This window comes from Hemitrygon akajei, chromosome 24, assembly GCF_048418815.1.
Source record: "Hemitrygon akajei chromosome 24, sHemAka1.3, whole genome shotgun sequence".
Classification (NCBI taxonomy): Eukaryota; Metazoa; Chordata; class Chondrichthyes; order Myliobatiformes; family Dasyatidae; genus Hemitrygon; species Hemitrygon akajei.
In genome coordinates this window covers 6,104,557-6,121,035 of record NC_133147.1, presented here as the reverse complement: position 1 = coordinate 6,121,035, position 16,479 = coordinate 6,104,557, and positions in this window count along the sequence as shown.

Below are 16,479 nucleotides of genomic sequence, written 5' to 3'. Positions count from 1 at the left end.
GAAGGAAAGCAAGAAGAGCATATCCTTTCCCATTTCCTTGTTCAAGGACGGGTACCTACCTCTAGCTCCTGCCAGCTTGCAACAGATTGACTGGGACATCAAGTTTCCAGTCAATTCTCCAGCCACTCACAGTGACTGGGATACAGTGCAGAGGGAGCTTCACTCTGTGTCTGACCCGGGAGTGTGTGATGGGATGGTGTGGAGGGAGTTTCACTCTGTGTCTGACCCTGGGAGTGTGTGATGGGATGGTGCAGAGGGAGCTTCACTCTGTGTCTGACCCCGGGAGTGTGTGATGGGACGGTGTGGAGGGAGCTTCACTCTGTGTCCGACCCCCGGAGTGTGTGATGGGACGGTGTGGAGGGAGTTTCACTCTGTGTCTGACCCCGGGAGTGTGTGATGGGACGGTGTGGAGGGAGCTTCACTCTGTGCCTGACCCCGGGAGTGTGTGATGGGAAGGTGTGGAGGGAGTGTCACTCTGTGCCTGACCCCGGGAGTGTGTGATGGGACTGTGTGGAGGGAGCTTCACTCTGTGTCTGACCCCGGGAGTGTGTGATGGGACGGTGTGGAGGGAGTTTCACTCAGTGTCTGACCCCGGGAGTGTGTGATGGGATGGTGTGGAGGGAGTGTCACTCTGTGTCTGACCCCGGGAGTGTGTGATGGGACGGTGTGGAGTGAGTTTCACTCAGTGTCTGACCCCGGGAGTGTGTGATGGGACGGTGTGGAGGGAGATTCACTCTGTGTCTGACCCCGGGAGTGTGAGATGGGATGGTGTGGAGGGAGCTACACTCTGTGTCTGACCCCGGGAGTGTGTGATGGGACGGTGTGGAGGGAGTTTCACTCTGTGTCTGTCACCGGGAGTGTGTGATGGGACGGTGTGGAGGGAGCTTCACTCTGTGTCTGACCCCGGGAGTGTGTGATGGGACGGTGTGGAGGGAGTTTCACTCTGTGTCTGACCCCGGGAGTGTGTGATGGGACGGTGTGGAGGGAGATTCACTCTGTGTCTGACCCCGGGAGTGTGTGATGGGACGGTGTGGAGGGAGTTTCACTCTGTGTCTGACCCCGGGAGTGTGTGATGGGACGGTGTGGAGGGAGATTCACTCTGTGTCTGACCCCGGGAGTGTGTGATGGGACGGTGTGGAGGGAGATTCACTCTGAGTCTGACCCCGGGAGTGTGTGATGGGTCGGTGTGGAGGGAGTTTCACTCTGTGTCTGACCCCGGGAGTGTGTGATGGGTCGGTGTGGAGGGAGTTTCACTCTGTGTCTGACCCCGGGAGTGTGTGATGGGTCGGTGTGGAGGGAGTTTCACTCTGTGTCTGACCCCGGGAGTGTGTGATGGGACGGTGTGGAGGGAGATTCACTCTGTGTCTGACCCCGGGAGTGTGTGATGGGACGGTGTGGAGGGAGTGTCACTCTGTGTCTGACCCCGGGAGTGTGTGATGGGACAGTGCGGAGGGAGCTTCACTCTGTGTCTGACCCCGGGAGTGTGTGATGGGACAGTGTGGAGGGAGCTTCACTCTGTGTCTGACCCCGGGAGTGTGAGATGGGATGGTGTGGAGGGAGCTACACTCTGCCTGACCCTTGTTGTCCCTCCCTAGAAAGTGTTCCATGTATAACTCTCACAAGTTAAATCATACAGCAGCTGAGTGTAGCATGTTTGCCCCAGGGTTCACTTATCACTGGCCTCCCTCCAAATCGAGGGAAACTGCTCCTGACAACTGAATTACGAAATGGAATGCCTGCTGCCATGTACCGAGAGCGACGATCCCTTGCAGCAGCAAAAACCAAGTTTGTAAGAACTTGCTCTCTTGTCTCTTTCTCACTGACAGGGTCTCATTATCATAAAAGACCAACTCTTTAGGAAATTAACCCTTTCAGAAAGGCGGACACAACAGAAAGCGCTGGTATGATCCACAAAGATGTTGCCGGGACTGGAGGAGTCAAGTTATAACGAGAGACTGGGTTGGAGTTGTAGAGCACTCCAGCACAGAAACAGACCCTTCAGCCCATCCTGTCCCTGCTAACCCATTTTCCTGCCTAGTCCTATCGACCCACACCCCTCCCATCCATGTACTGATCCAAACTTCTCTTAAATGCTGAAATCGAACCTGCATCCACCACTTTCACTGGCAGCTTGCTCCACGCTGAGCGAGGACGTACTGCCTCAGGTTCCCCTTAAATATTTCACCTTTCACCCTAAACCTGTGACCTCCAGTTTAGTTCCACCCAACCTCAGTGGGTGCATTTACCCTATACATATACCTCTATCAAATCTCCCCTCATTCTCCCACCCTCCAGTCCTAACCTATTCAACCTTCCCCTATAACTCAAGCCCTTAAGCCCTGGCAACATCCTTGTAAATTTTGCCTGCATCCTTTCGATCTTATTGACGTCTTTCCTGTAGGTAGGTGACCCGGACTGCAGACAACATTCAAATTAGGCTCCAGCAACATCTCATACAACTTCAACATAACATGCCATCTCCTGTACCCGATGCTCTTGAGTCTGGGGCTATTTATCCCAGGAGCATGAAGGAGGCTGAGAGATAACAGCTTCGAGGCTTATAAAAATCAGATAGAGTGGACGTGGAGAGGATGTTTCCTACAGTGGGGTAGTCCAGCATCAGAGGGCACAGCCTCTGAATACAAGGACAGAGATGGCATTTCTTTAGCCAGAGGGTGGTGAATCATTGCCACAGATGCCCATAGAGGTGATGCTATTGGGTATATCTAAAGTGAAGGTTGATAGAGCCTTGATTACTAACGGTGTTAAAGGTTACGGGGAGAAGGCAGGAGATATGGGTTGTGAGGGGTAAGTTAGCCATAATGAAATAGTGGAGCGCAGTTGATGGGCCAAATGGCCTAACTCTGCTCTGATGTCTTATGAGAGGGCACGGACACAATCTTTTCCCTCAGTGCTGGGCATAGTTTAAGGTAAGAGAAGAGGAAAATATTTAAAAGGGATCCGAGGAGCAGATTTTACTATACAGAAGATTGGAGGTCAAATGGTGTTAGTTCAAGTGGACAACCTGGTCAGAATGCACAAGTTGGGCTGATGGTGGTAGGCCTGTGTCTCCAACTTCAGCAGGTTGGGCGGTGTCTGTGTGAAGTCAAATAGCATCCATTTAGAGAGGTCCAGAATACAAAAGCAAGGATGTAACATGCAGGTTTGAGAAGGCATTGGTCAGACCGCATTTGGACCACTGTGGGTGTTCTAGGCCCCATACACAAGAAATGATGTGCTGGTGTGGGACAGGGTCCAGAGAATGAGGCCAGTGATGAAAGGGTTAATGTATGAGGAGCATTTAGACTGTAAGGCACAGGAGCAGAATCAGGCCATCTGGCCCATCGAGTCTGCTTTGCCATTCAATCATGGCTGATCCTTTTTTTCTATCTTCTCCTCAACCCCATTTCCCAGCCTTCTCCCCATAACCCATGTCCGATCAAGAACTTCTGCCTTAAATACACCCAATGACCCGGCCTCCACAGCTGCATGTGGCAACAAATTCACCACCCCTTGGCTGAAGAAATTTCTCCACATCTGTTTTGAAAGGGCGCCCCTCTATCCTGAGGCTGTGCCCTCTTGCCCTAGACTCCCCCACCATGGGAAACATCCTTTCCACATCTACTCTGTCTAGGCCTTTCGACATTCGAAAGGTTTCAATGAGATCCCCCCTCATCCTTCCAAATTCCAGCGAGTACAGACCCAGAGCCGTCAAACGTTCCTCATATGATAAGCCTTTCATTCCTGGAATTATCCTTGTGAACCTCCTCTTGTCCCTCTCCAGTGCCAGCACATCTTCTCTTTTTATTCAAAGTATTTTTATAAACAAAGAGAAAAAGCAGAACATATGTTATAATGCAACCAACCATTTTATACCAGTTACAAAAAGAACCCCCCACCCCTCAATAAACAAAAATAGAACTAGCCAGACCAGTCAAAAATAGATACAAAAGCCTAGTGTACATATAGAGCACCTTACACATCCAAATAATTTTTTCAGCATCCATATTTTTGACAAATCTTAAAAAAGGTTGCCAAGTTGGTGTTATATCTTGCAGACTGCCCCCTGACCAAATAGTGGATCTTCTCAAATTTTAAAAAGTACATGATATCTTTGATCCAATGTCCATATGTTGGAGGGGAAGAGTCTTTCCATTTGCACAAGATGAGCCTTCTGGCAGAAAGTGAACAAAAAGCAATGAGATCGGTTTGGAATTTGCTGAGGTTAACATTCTGAGAAGGCACTCCAAATAGTGCTATTGAGCAAGATGGTGTAATTAATTGTCCAAAAATTTTTGAAAAAGTTTCAAAAACCAAACCCCAGAGATTTTGGACATGACCAAAACATATGGCAGAGTGCAGCCGGGAATTGTTTACACCTGTCACATAGTGGGTCAAGATCTTTATTAACCTTAGCCCATCTAACTTTAGACCAATGACAACGGTGCACAATTTTAAACTGAACAACACACAGAGGATGAATAAATTCTATGTATTGATTTTTGTCATATGTCATCTGGAATTTGTTCCTCAATATCCTCTTCCCACTTATGTTTTAATAAATCAAAATTCTCATGATTAACTGGATTAAGTAGCTCATAGATTTTGCTTACAGATTGTTTCACATCAATTTTGCACTTAAGGACTGAATCTAAGAGCGATGAAGTGGGGGGGCAGTAGGGAAAGCACTCGAGATGAAAGGCCATAAAGCTCCTGAGTTGTAAATATCTAGAGTAGTGTGTCCTAGGGATATCAAATTTCTTAACCAGCTGTTCAAAAGACGCAAAATTGCTGTCAATGTAGAGATTATGCAATGAAGTGATACCATGTTTAGACCAAATATCAAACGCTACATTCATTATTGATGGGGTGTACATGTAATTTTTTGCTACTGGTGCAGCGAGTGAGAGGTTATTAAGTGTAAAACGACGTCTGAATTGGAACCAAATTTTAATGGAGTGCATCGCAACTGGATTCAGTGTAAAACTGGATACAGGTTGTGACAGTGGTAGTTTAGCATATATTACCAACAAAGAGGTAAATTGTAAGGATGACTTCTCCATAATCACCCAGCTAGGAGCAGCAATATCATCTCTTGTCCAATATAAAATTGCTTTTCTATTATCTAGCCAGTAGTAACATAGAAAATGTGGAAGTACCAAACCCCCCCATCTTACGAGGCCTTTGTAGTATTTTTCCCTTTACTCTGGGCTGTTTTTTTTGTTCCAAATAAAATTTGAAATTTGACTATTTAGGTTTTTGAAGAAAGCCTTTGTTAGAAAAATTGGGAGGCTTTGGAACATGTATAAGAATTTGGGCAGGACAGTCATTTTAATTGTATTAATCCTCCCACTAAGGGAAAGAGATAAAGAATTGCAAAGTTCAAATTCTTGTTTAAGATTGGAAAGATGTTGATAGTTGGCTTTGTAAAGGTTGTTGTAATTATGTGTTATCCAGACCCCCAAGTATTTGAATTTCCTATAGCTGATTCTAAAGGGGGTCACAGAAAAAGAAATATCCAAACCTGTGGTCCCATTTCGGATTAGTTCACTCTTTTGAAAGTTTATAACCAGATATTTGACCGAATTTAGTGAGAAATATTGATAGATTTGGGAGACTTTGAGTTGGACCTGAGATATACAACAGCATATCATCCGCGTACTGTGATACTTGATGTTCCAAAGCTCCTCTCTGCATACCTTTGATACTAACTGATGTTCTCAGGGCTATAGTCAGTGGCTCAACTGCCACAGCAAAAAGGAGTGGAGATAAAGGGCATCCTGTCTTGTGCCACGTCGCAGTTCAAAAAAGGACAATATACAATTATTAGTACGCACTGCTGCCAGTGGGGATGAGTAAAGTACCATGGAACACTACAGCACAGTACAGGCCCTTCAGCCCTCCATGTTGTGCTGACCCATATAATCCTTCAAAAAAGTACTAAACTACCCCACAACCCTCCATTTTTCTTTCATCCATGTGCCTGTCCAAGAGGCTCTTAAATACCCCTAATGATTTAGCCTCCACCACCATCCCTGGCAAGTCATTCCAGGCACTCACAACCCTCTGTAAAAAAAACTCACCCCTGATGTCTCCCCTAAACTTCCCTCCCTTAATTTTGTACATATGCCCTCTGGTGTTTGCTATTGGTGCCCTGGGAAACAGGTACTGACTATCTACCTCTATCAAGTCCCCTCTCATTCTTCTACACTCCAAAGAGAAAAGTCCCAGCTCTGCTAACCTTGCTTCATATGACTTGTTCTCCAAACCAGGCAACATCCTGGTAAATCTCCTCTGCACCCTCTCCATAGCTTCCACATCCTTCCTATAATGAGGTGACCAGAATTGAACACAATACTCCAAGTGCGGTCTCACCAGAGATTTGTAGAGTTGTAACATGAACTCTCTACTCTTGAACTCAGTCCCCCTGTTTATGAAGCCTAGCAACCCATAGGCCTTCTTAACTACCCTATCAACCTGTGCAATGACCTTGAGGGATGTATGGATTTGAACCCCAAGGTCCCTTTGTTCATCCACACTCTTAAGTAACTGACCATTAATCCTGTACTCAGTCTTCTAGTTAGTCCTTCCAAAATGCATCACCTCACACTTGTCCAGATCGAACTCCATCTGCCATTTTTCTGCCCAACTCTGCAGCCTGTCTATATCCTCTTGTAACCTTCGACAACCTACAGCTCCATCCACAACTCCTCCAATCTTTATGTCATCTGCAAACTTACTTACCCATCCTTCCACCTCTACATCCAGGTCATTTATAAAAATCACAAATGGCAGGGGTCCCAGGACAGATCCCTACAGCACTCCACTAGTCACTGACCTCCAGGCAGAATACTTTCCTTCCACAACTACCCTCTGCTTTTTCCCTTTAAGCCAATTTTTTATCCAAACAGCCAAGGTTCCACTTATCCCATGCCTCATGACTTTCTGGATGAGTCTCTCATGAGGGACCTTGTCAAATGCTTTGGTAAAGTCCATGTAGACCACATCCACTGCCCTACCCTCATCAATTTCTTTTGTTACCTCTTCAAAAAAATACAATCAGGCTTGTGAGGCACGATCATCCCTTCACAAAGCCATGTTGACTATCCTTGAGTAGACTGCACTTCTCCAAATGCTCGTAGATCCTATCCTTAAGAATCCTTTCCAGTAGTTTGCATACCACCAACGTAAGACTCACCAGTCTATAGTTCCCAGGTTTCTCCCTATTACCATTTTTAAAGAAGGGAACTACATTTGACATCCTCCAGTCCTCCGGCACTTCCCCTGCAGCCAAAGAGGATTCAAAGATCATAGCTAATGCTCCTGCGATCTCTTTTCTCAATTCCCACAACAACCTGGGGATTTACCAATCTTACTGTTTTTAAGAAGATCCAGCACTTCTTATTCCTTAATCTCCACATTGTCCAGCACACAGGCCCGCACTATTTCGACCTCATCCTGATCAAGATCCTTTTCACTTGTGTATACTGAAGCAAAGTATTCATTTAGGACCTCCCCACCCTCCTCCCTCCAGGCACGTATTGCCCTCTTTATCCTTTAGCGGTCCACCTTCATTCTCATCATCCTTCTATTCTTCACATACACATAGAATGCCTTGGGGTTCTCCTTAATCCTACATACCAAGGCCTTCTCATGCCCCCCTCGAGCTCTCCTAAGTCCTTTCTTTAGTTCCTTCCTGGCTACCCTATATTTCTCATAAGCCCCTCCTACTTCCTGTTTCTTATATCTAACATATGCTTCCTTTTCCCTCTTGACGAGTTGCCTCACATGTTTCGTCAGCCATGGTTCCCTTTTCCTACCATTTTTTCCTTGTCTCAGTGGGACAAACTTATCCTGAACCCAGCTCAAGTGGTCCCTAAACTTCTCCCACATTACTTCTGTGCTTTCCCCTTTGAACATCTGTTTCCAGTTTACTCTCGCTAGTTCCTGCCTCATCCCTTCAAAGTTAGCCCTTCCCCAGTTAAGCACTTTACCATTTTGTCTGATTTTATCCCTTTCCATAGCTATGCTGAAACTAAGGGAGTTGTGGTCACTTCAATCCATGAGATGAATGTAGAACCAAAACCAAATTTTTGGAGAGTATAGAAATGAAAGTCCCATTTCACCCGGTCAAATGCCTTTTCAGCATCATGTGAGAGAATAATCTCCGGGGTACTATATGTAGAGAAATCATATAGTATATTTAGAAGACAGCTTGTATTTAAAAAAAAGAGTACTGATTTCTTATAAAACCTGTTTGATCTGGTGAGATAATTAATGGTAGAATCTTCTCCATTCAGTGTGCCAGGACTTTTGCAAGGATTTTGGTATCTGTATTTAAAAGGGAGATTGGTCGGACTGAACTACGTTCAAGGGGGTCTTTGCCCTCTTTCAAAACTAATGAAATAACTGCTTGACGCATTGTGGGGGGTAGGGAGTGGGATTAAAAAAAAAGACTCTGCAAGAACAGATAACAGTAGTGTGGAAAGCTGAGTGGAAAATTTCTTTAGAAATCCAGCTGGGCCTGGGGATTTTCCACTCTGCGTGCTCCAGTTGCTGAGTCTGTCTCCAGAGCCGTGCTTGCCCTCTCCAGATCAGCTGCTACGTGCGGATGTTCAGCTTTTTAAAGAAATCATCCAGATCTGATGGGTGGCGGATGAACCCGAGGAGTACGACGATTGGTAAAAGATATGGAAGCACGAGTGAATTTCTACATTGTTTGCTTTATGCCCTGTGCATCCCGTATCTCAGGTATACCGTGACCAGCCGTTTTTTTTGATGCCGCTGATGGGCTAGCAGCCTCCCTGCTTTCTCTCACATTGCAACTTGGAGATAAGATAGAAACATAGAAAATAGGGGCAGGAGTAGGCCATTTGGCCCTTTGAGCCTGCACCACCATTCAGTATGAACATGGCTGATCATCCAACTCAGAACCCTGTACCTGCTTTCTCTCCATACCCCCTGATCCCTTTAGCCACAAGGGCCATATCTAACTCCCTCTTAAATATAGCCAATGAACCGGCCTCAACTGTTTCCTGTGGCAGAGAATTCCATAGATATTCAGATATTAAGATATCCAGCTTCTTGAGTTGCAATAGATTGTATTCGGTCTGAAGTAATAAAACGCTGCTTGAGCAAAGCCGATGAGGGCGCTTGGCTATGCAAGAGGTCTAACTCCAGTAAACAACTCCAGTTGTTTAATACGTTCAGTCTTTATTTTTCTCCCGTGTGCGCACAATGAGATTATTTGACCTCTTAAATATGCCGTTAACGCCTCTCACACAATTGGTGGAGACATCCCTGATATCTGATTAATTCTCAGAAAAGATTCTATTTCAGAATAAATATACTTCACAAAACATTCATCTGAAAGGAGAGTTGGATTTAGCCTCCAAGGACGGTAACTTGGTTGTGTAGCAGGCATACGTAATATTAAAGTCAGCGGACTATGATCGGATATAACATGGCTTCATAATCACACTCTGTTGCAGAAGAGAGAAGGCTGCTGTCCATAAAAAAAATCATTGTTACATGAATAGGAACCGTGTACTGAGGAGAAAAAAGATTAACTCCAGGAGGTAGGGTTACGAAAATGCCATACATCAGCCACTCCGTACGTTTTAAGGACATGTCTGATAGACTGTGCTTACCTAGAGATAGGGCCATCCCTCGCCGCACCGTGGTCCAAAATTGGAGAGAGGACACAGTTAAAATTGCCTCCGAGGATGAGCTTGTGTGAAAATGTTTGGCAACTTGGAGAAGACATATGGTCATCCCAATTCGGTGCATAAACATTGGCAAGGATAACGGGCAGCCCATATCACCGCCCAGTTACAATTAAAACCCGTCCAGCTGGATCAGATTCAACACTCGTTGCCACGAACTGCGCATTTTTACTAATTATTATATCTGCTCCTCTGGCCTTTGAATTAAAATTAGAGTGAAATACTCCACCAACCCATCCCCCTCTTAGTCGACAATGATCAGACATATGCAAGTGGGTCTCCTGTAGGAACGCCATATTAGTCTTAAGGTGTTTCAAATGAGTAAATGTCTTATGTTTTACAGGGTGATTAAGAGATTTAACTCACTAATTGTGGTAAACTATGTATACCTGTCTGGACACGCCCCTCTGCTGACTGCTCCTGTGGCTCCTCCCACAGACCCCTGTATAAAGGCGATTGGGGCACTGCTCCTCCCTCAGTCTCTGAGATGTCGTGCTCCGTTTTGCTGCTAATAAAAGCCTATCGTTCACTTCCAGTCTCCGAGAGTTATTGACGGTGCATCACTAATATAACAGAGCAACCGTTTGTCTGAGATGAAATATTATTATTAACCATATGGAACTGAAGGAAGTAGAATATCACATAGGTACCTCCCAATATACATCGATAGAAACAATGATAGGTATGAAACAAAAATAGTCTGGCAATTTCCCTACCCTCATCACCTATATAAACAGTGTGAACCCAAACCCTTTATACACACATTAAGTGTTTACTTGGGTGCCTTCTGAGCTAAATCAGGTCGAGGGGCTGCCCAGTCCACCCTAAGTTAAGAAACAAGAAAAAAAAGAATAGCATTAGAAATTCCCCCCGCTTATAAATATCAACATTGTTTGGGATTTTAACAGTGAGTGAGTGTGTGTGTGTGTATACACACACACACACACACTTACAACTGGTATTATGAATTTGCTAATTAACAAGAGATGAATCCAATTTGGTTTAAGCATATTGAAGGATCCAAAATTAAACCTAATCTTGGAAAGATCTCCCCCCGCCCCCCCAAAAAAGCTTTAACATCTCAACCACAGCGACCACAAAGAAAACATATTTCCACGACAAAAGACTAGGATAATCATAATACTTGTTCTGGGCACTGAAGGAAACGATCGATTCTGCAACTGTTTATGAATAGTCCACCGGGGTTCCACATGTGAAAAATGCATTACTGGTCCGTGATCATGTTCTGTGTTTTGCTGCCGTGACGATATGCTCTGTTACGTAGGCCATGGCTTTCTCCGGGTCCAGGAATTCTTTCTCTGTCCCATTGTGTGTAATGCGGAGTCGAGCAGGGAACAGTATACCATATCGGATATCCGGCTGGTCACGCAGCAGTTTCTGGATGTCCGTGAACGCAGCTCGAGCCTTGGCGACCCTTGCGGTGTAGCCTGGAAAAATAGCGATGGGTTTCCCATTGTAGTGAAGTGGAGCCTGGTTTCGACACAGTCCTGATAATGATGTAGTTTAACTACAATCAGAATCAGAATCAAACTTTAATCGCCAAGTACCTATGCACATACAAGGAATTTACTTCTGGCAGATGTTGTCTCTCTGCTCATAACAATAATAATGATAAATATAAATGAAAATATAGATTATACATACAGGTAGTGCAATCCAAGTAATAGTTAGCCGACAGTTAACCGGCAGTTAACTGTTCAGCAAAGTGACCGCAGTAGGGAGAAAACTTCTCCAGTACCTATTAGTCTTAGTCTGGAGGGATCTGAAGCGCCTATCAGACGGAACCAATTGCACGTGGTTTACTGCTGGGTTTTCTTCGTATGAGACTCTGATGCCAGCCGTCGCTAAGAATGCCCTAACACCTCTGACAGTAATTATGAAATGGACTCCGTGGAACTTAACCCTCAGCAACCCCCCAAAATACAGATATTGCACCTCCGGTTTCTTCCCTCCATGTCTTCACATTTATCACTTAAGTCCTTCAGCTCCACCTTCAGAGCGTTTACAATGGTTTGAAGCGATACCATTTCATCTGACCATGATGTCAGAAAACAAAGTAATTCTTGCTGTATGTACGTAGACGACTTATTTACTTATTTTGATAAGATTTGAAATAAAGTGCTATTCTAAATATACAATAAAGATTAGGCAGGAACCCAGCCAAATACGTCTTACTCCATTGCTTGCTTACGTGATCCCCCCAACACATCTTTTCTAAGATGAAAACTGGGGCCCAAAACTGTTGACAATACTTAAGATGAGACCTCACTAGTGCCTTATGAAGCCTCAGTATCACATCCTTGCTTTTGTATTTCAGACCTCTTGAAATGAATATTAACGTGGCATTTACCTTCCTCACCACCGACCCAACCTGCAAATTAACCTTCAGGGTATTCTGCACAAGGACTCCCAAGTCCCTCTGCATCTCAGATTCCTGGTTTTCTCCCCTTTTATAAAATATTCCACACATTTGAATCCTCTTCGGCTGCAGGGGAAGTGCCGGAGGACTTGAGAATGGCAAATGTAGTTCCCTTCTTTAAAAAAGGTAATAGGGAGAAACCTGGGAACTATAGACCGGTGAGTCTTACGTTGGTGGTATGCAAACTACTGGAAAGGATTCTTAAGGATAGGATCTACGAGCATTTGGAGAAGTACAGTCTGCTCATGGATAGTCAACATGGCTTTGTGAAGGGATGATCGTGCCTCACGAGCCTGATTGAGTTTTTTTGAAGAGTTAATAAAAGAAATTGATGAGGGTAGGGCAGTGGATGTGGTCTACATGGACTTTAGCAAAGCACTTGACCAAGTCCCTCATGAGAGACTCATCCAGGAAGTCACGAGGGCATGGGATAAGTGGAACCTTGGCTGTTTGGATAAAAAATTGGCTTAAAGGAAGAAAGCAGAGGGTAGTTGTGGAAGGAAAGTATTCTGCCTGGAGGTCAGTGACTAGTGGAGTGCCGCAGGGATCTGTCCTGGGACCCCTGCCATTTGTGATTTTTATAAATGACCTGGATGTAGAGGCGGAAGGATGGGTGAGTAAGTTTGCGGATGACACGAAGATTGGAGGAGTTGTGGATGGAGCTGTAGGTTGTTGAAGGTTACAAGAGGATATAGACAGGCTGCAGAGTTGGGCAGAAGAATGGCAGATGGAGTTCAATCTGGACAAGTGTGAGGTGATGCATTTTGGAAGGACAAACCAGAAGACTGAGTACAGGATTAATGGTCAGTTACTTAAGAGTGTGGATGAACAAAGGGACCTTGGGGTTCAAATCCATACATCCCTCAAGGTCACTGCACAGGTTGATAGTGTAGTTAAGAAGGCCTATGGGATGCTAGGCTTCATTAACAGGGTGATTGAGTTCAAGAATAGAGAAATCATGTTGCAACTCTACAAATCTCTGGTGAGACTGCACTTATGAGAGTATTGTGTTTAATTCTGGTCACCTCATTATAGGAAGGACGTGGAAGCTATGGAGAGGGTGCAGAGATTTACCAGAATGTTGCCTGGTTTGGAGAACAAGTCATATGAAGCAAGGTTAGCAGAGCTGGGACTTTTCTCTTTGGAGCATAGAAGAATGAGAAGGGACTTGATAGAGGTCTACAAGATTGTGAGAGGCATAGATAGGGTGGATAGTCAGTACCTGTTTCCCAGGGCACCAATAGCAAACACCAGAGGGCATATGTACAAAATTAAGGGAGGGAAGTTTTGGGGAGACATCAGGGGTGAGTTTTTTTACACAAAGGGTTGTGAGTGCCTGGAATGGTGGTGGAGGCTAAAACATTAGGGGTATTTAAGAACCTCTTGGACAGGCACATGGATGAAAGGAAAATGGAGGGTTATGAGGTAGTGTGGGTTTGGTACTTTTTTTTAAGGATTACATGGGTTGGCACAACATGGAGGGCTGAAGGGCCTGTACTGTGCTGTAGTGTTCATTGGTTCTATTTATTTCTACTACTAGGGTTTCTATTTTCCACCATTGTATTTGATGGCTCTGTGCCTGTACTTGCTGGAGCTTTGAAGAACAAGGGATGGATCTCATTGAAACCTACCAAATACTGAAAGACCTAAATAGAGTGGAGATGGAGATGGGGGAGTCTATGACCGGCGGGCACAGCCTCAGAATAGAAGGATATCCCTTTAGAGGAGAGAGTAGTGAATCTGTGGAATTCATTGCCACAGACAGCTGTGGAAGCCAATTCATTGGGTTTTTTTTCATTGGGTATATTTAAAGCGGAGGTTGAACAGTGGTGTTAGCAATGTTTCACAATCAAAGCTGTAAGATCGGGGTTCGATTCCCACCACTGTCTGTACGTTCTCCCCATGACCGTGTGGGTACCCTCCCACATTCTAACGATGGGTTGAAACCATTTGAATGTTGAAAGGCCGAGATGTAGAGAAGAAGCCTCCTGCGGTGGGGGGGTAGTCAGGGACCAGAGACGAGGAATTTCTTCAGCCAGAGGGTGGTGAATCTTTGGAACTCGTTGCCACAGAGGGTTGTGAGGCCAGGCCGCCAGGTATATTTAAAGTGGAGGTCGATAGATTCTTGATTAGTCAGGGCTTGAAAGATTATGGGGAGAAGATAGGAAATGGATCAGCCAAAATGAAATGTGGATAAGACTCAATGGGCTGAATGGCCGAATTCTGCTCCTCTGTCTTATAGCATGGGCGATGGCAGCCCGTTGTGGGCATCCTGTTAGTGCTGTAAGCAGGACAGCATTTGCGGGCTTCCCGCAGCTCAACTTCAGACTGACCCAGCATGACAGTTTGTTGGAGGTCTCTCTATACACGTTACGAATAAAGCTAATCTTTGATAGACTTTTGACAGTCAAGGTGTCAAAGTTTATGGGGGGAGGGGAAGCAGGAGAATGGGACCCAGTGGGAAAATCAATCACCCATCAAGAAACAGCAGACTCGATGGGCCGAATGGCCTATTTCTGCACCTATGCTCCATGGTCTAAACCATGCTTTGGCTCTGGGACCCTTCCAAGAGCTCGATTTTCGGAAATAAAGAAGTGTTTTCTACGAACAATTCAATAAGCAAACATGCAGACCTCAATCCGGGCAAAATTCCAGACAACGCACAGAACCAATCAGCGACGAGATTTCCACCCCACAACACAATCGAGTTTCCAAACTGGAGACCAATCCACTGAATGAGACGTATATAAAGGCCAAGCATTCAGAGGACACAACACAATCAACAGCGAACTGACGACGTCTGCTCGCATGGTGACGAAACGCTTGCAAGTAAATTGCCAAGATTGGAGAACAGCTCAACCCAACCATCAACCACCTGAGCTACACATTTTCCAAATTATTTCCAAATGTTTGTAACTTTTGGTTTCAAGGGAGTGTCTCCGAATTACAGCTGTTTTTCATCTGAATCCTCTGAGGAAGTGTCTCTGAACTACTGCTGCCTCTGTCTGAGCAGAGGCATAACATTGGCCAGCAAACCCGAATGACTTTTGCCAAGGGCTGAGAGGTTTGAGTTCCCACTGGAGGATAGGACTGTCTGGTTCATAACCATGTCTTTGAGCCTCTGCTGCTCCCTGCACTCACTCCCTCTCACATGGCACAGAGATGGGCCCTTTGGCGAAACTCAGCCACTTCCTCTGGCAGCCCATTCCCTGTCTGTACGAACGGGTACTGAGGTGGTCCCAGGGTCTGTGCGCGCAGAGGGAGGAGGGTTCTGCATAAACACAAACCACAGAACATTACAGCACAGCACAGGTCCTTCAGACCATGGCCTTTAATCAACTCGAAAATCAGTCTAACCCTTCCCTCCCACATGGGCCTCCACTTTTGATCACCCTTGAGGTCATGGGTTAAGGCTGAAACGTGAACTGTTCAAGGGGAACATGAGGGGGAGCCTCTTCACTCAGAGGGTGATGAGAGTGTGCAACTAGCCACCAGCACAAGTGGAGGGTGTGGGTTTAATTTTAGCATTTAAAAGAAGTTTGGATAGGTACATGTATGGGAGGACTATGTAGGGCTCTGGTCTGAGTGCAGGTCGATGGGCTAGGCAGATTTGGCACGGACTAGATGGGCTGAGGGACCTGTTTCTCTGCTGTGGTTCTGTGACTATAATTGCCTAAGGATCTCTTAAATACCCCTAATTCAATTCAAGTTTAATTGTCATTCAAGCATACGCGAATACCGCCAAATGAGACAGCATTACTCCAGAGCCAAGGTGCAAAACACAGTACCAGCAGTCACACACAGCGTAACGTACAGCACAGCAAGCTCATGCAGGTATCGGTAAAGTACAGCCACGCAAAACAAAAAGTCCACGAATGTCACAGAAATTTGCACAGCCCGTCTTCTGCCGAGTGAACACTGAAGAGCAGCGTCGACTCCAGATTGGACAGCGAACCACACCACCCCAAATACTTCTCTCACGCGGCTGTAAACAAGCACAAAGCAACACCGCGGCTTGGAGCCCAGTCATCGACGTGACCGAGGCCACGCTGCTCCCCCGCCATCAATAAATCAGCCAATCAGACTTGCACCATTCCACGTTAACAATATCCGAGACAGCCTCGTCATCACAATTCCATATTGACAATGTGCAAGAGGGTTTTTCCGATCACCAATGTATCTGCCTCACCACTACCCCTGGCAGGGAACTCACTCTCTGAACAAAAAAAAAACCCACAACCCCCTATGCTTTTCTCCAAACACCTTAAAATTATGTCCAGAGATGAGGGTGGAGCTAAATATGGTGTCAGAGGG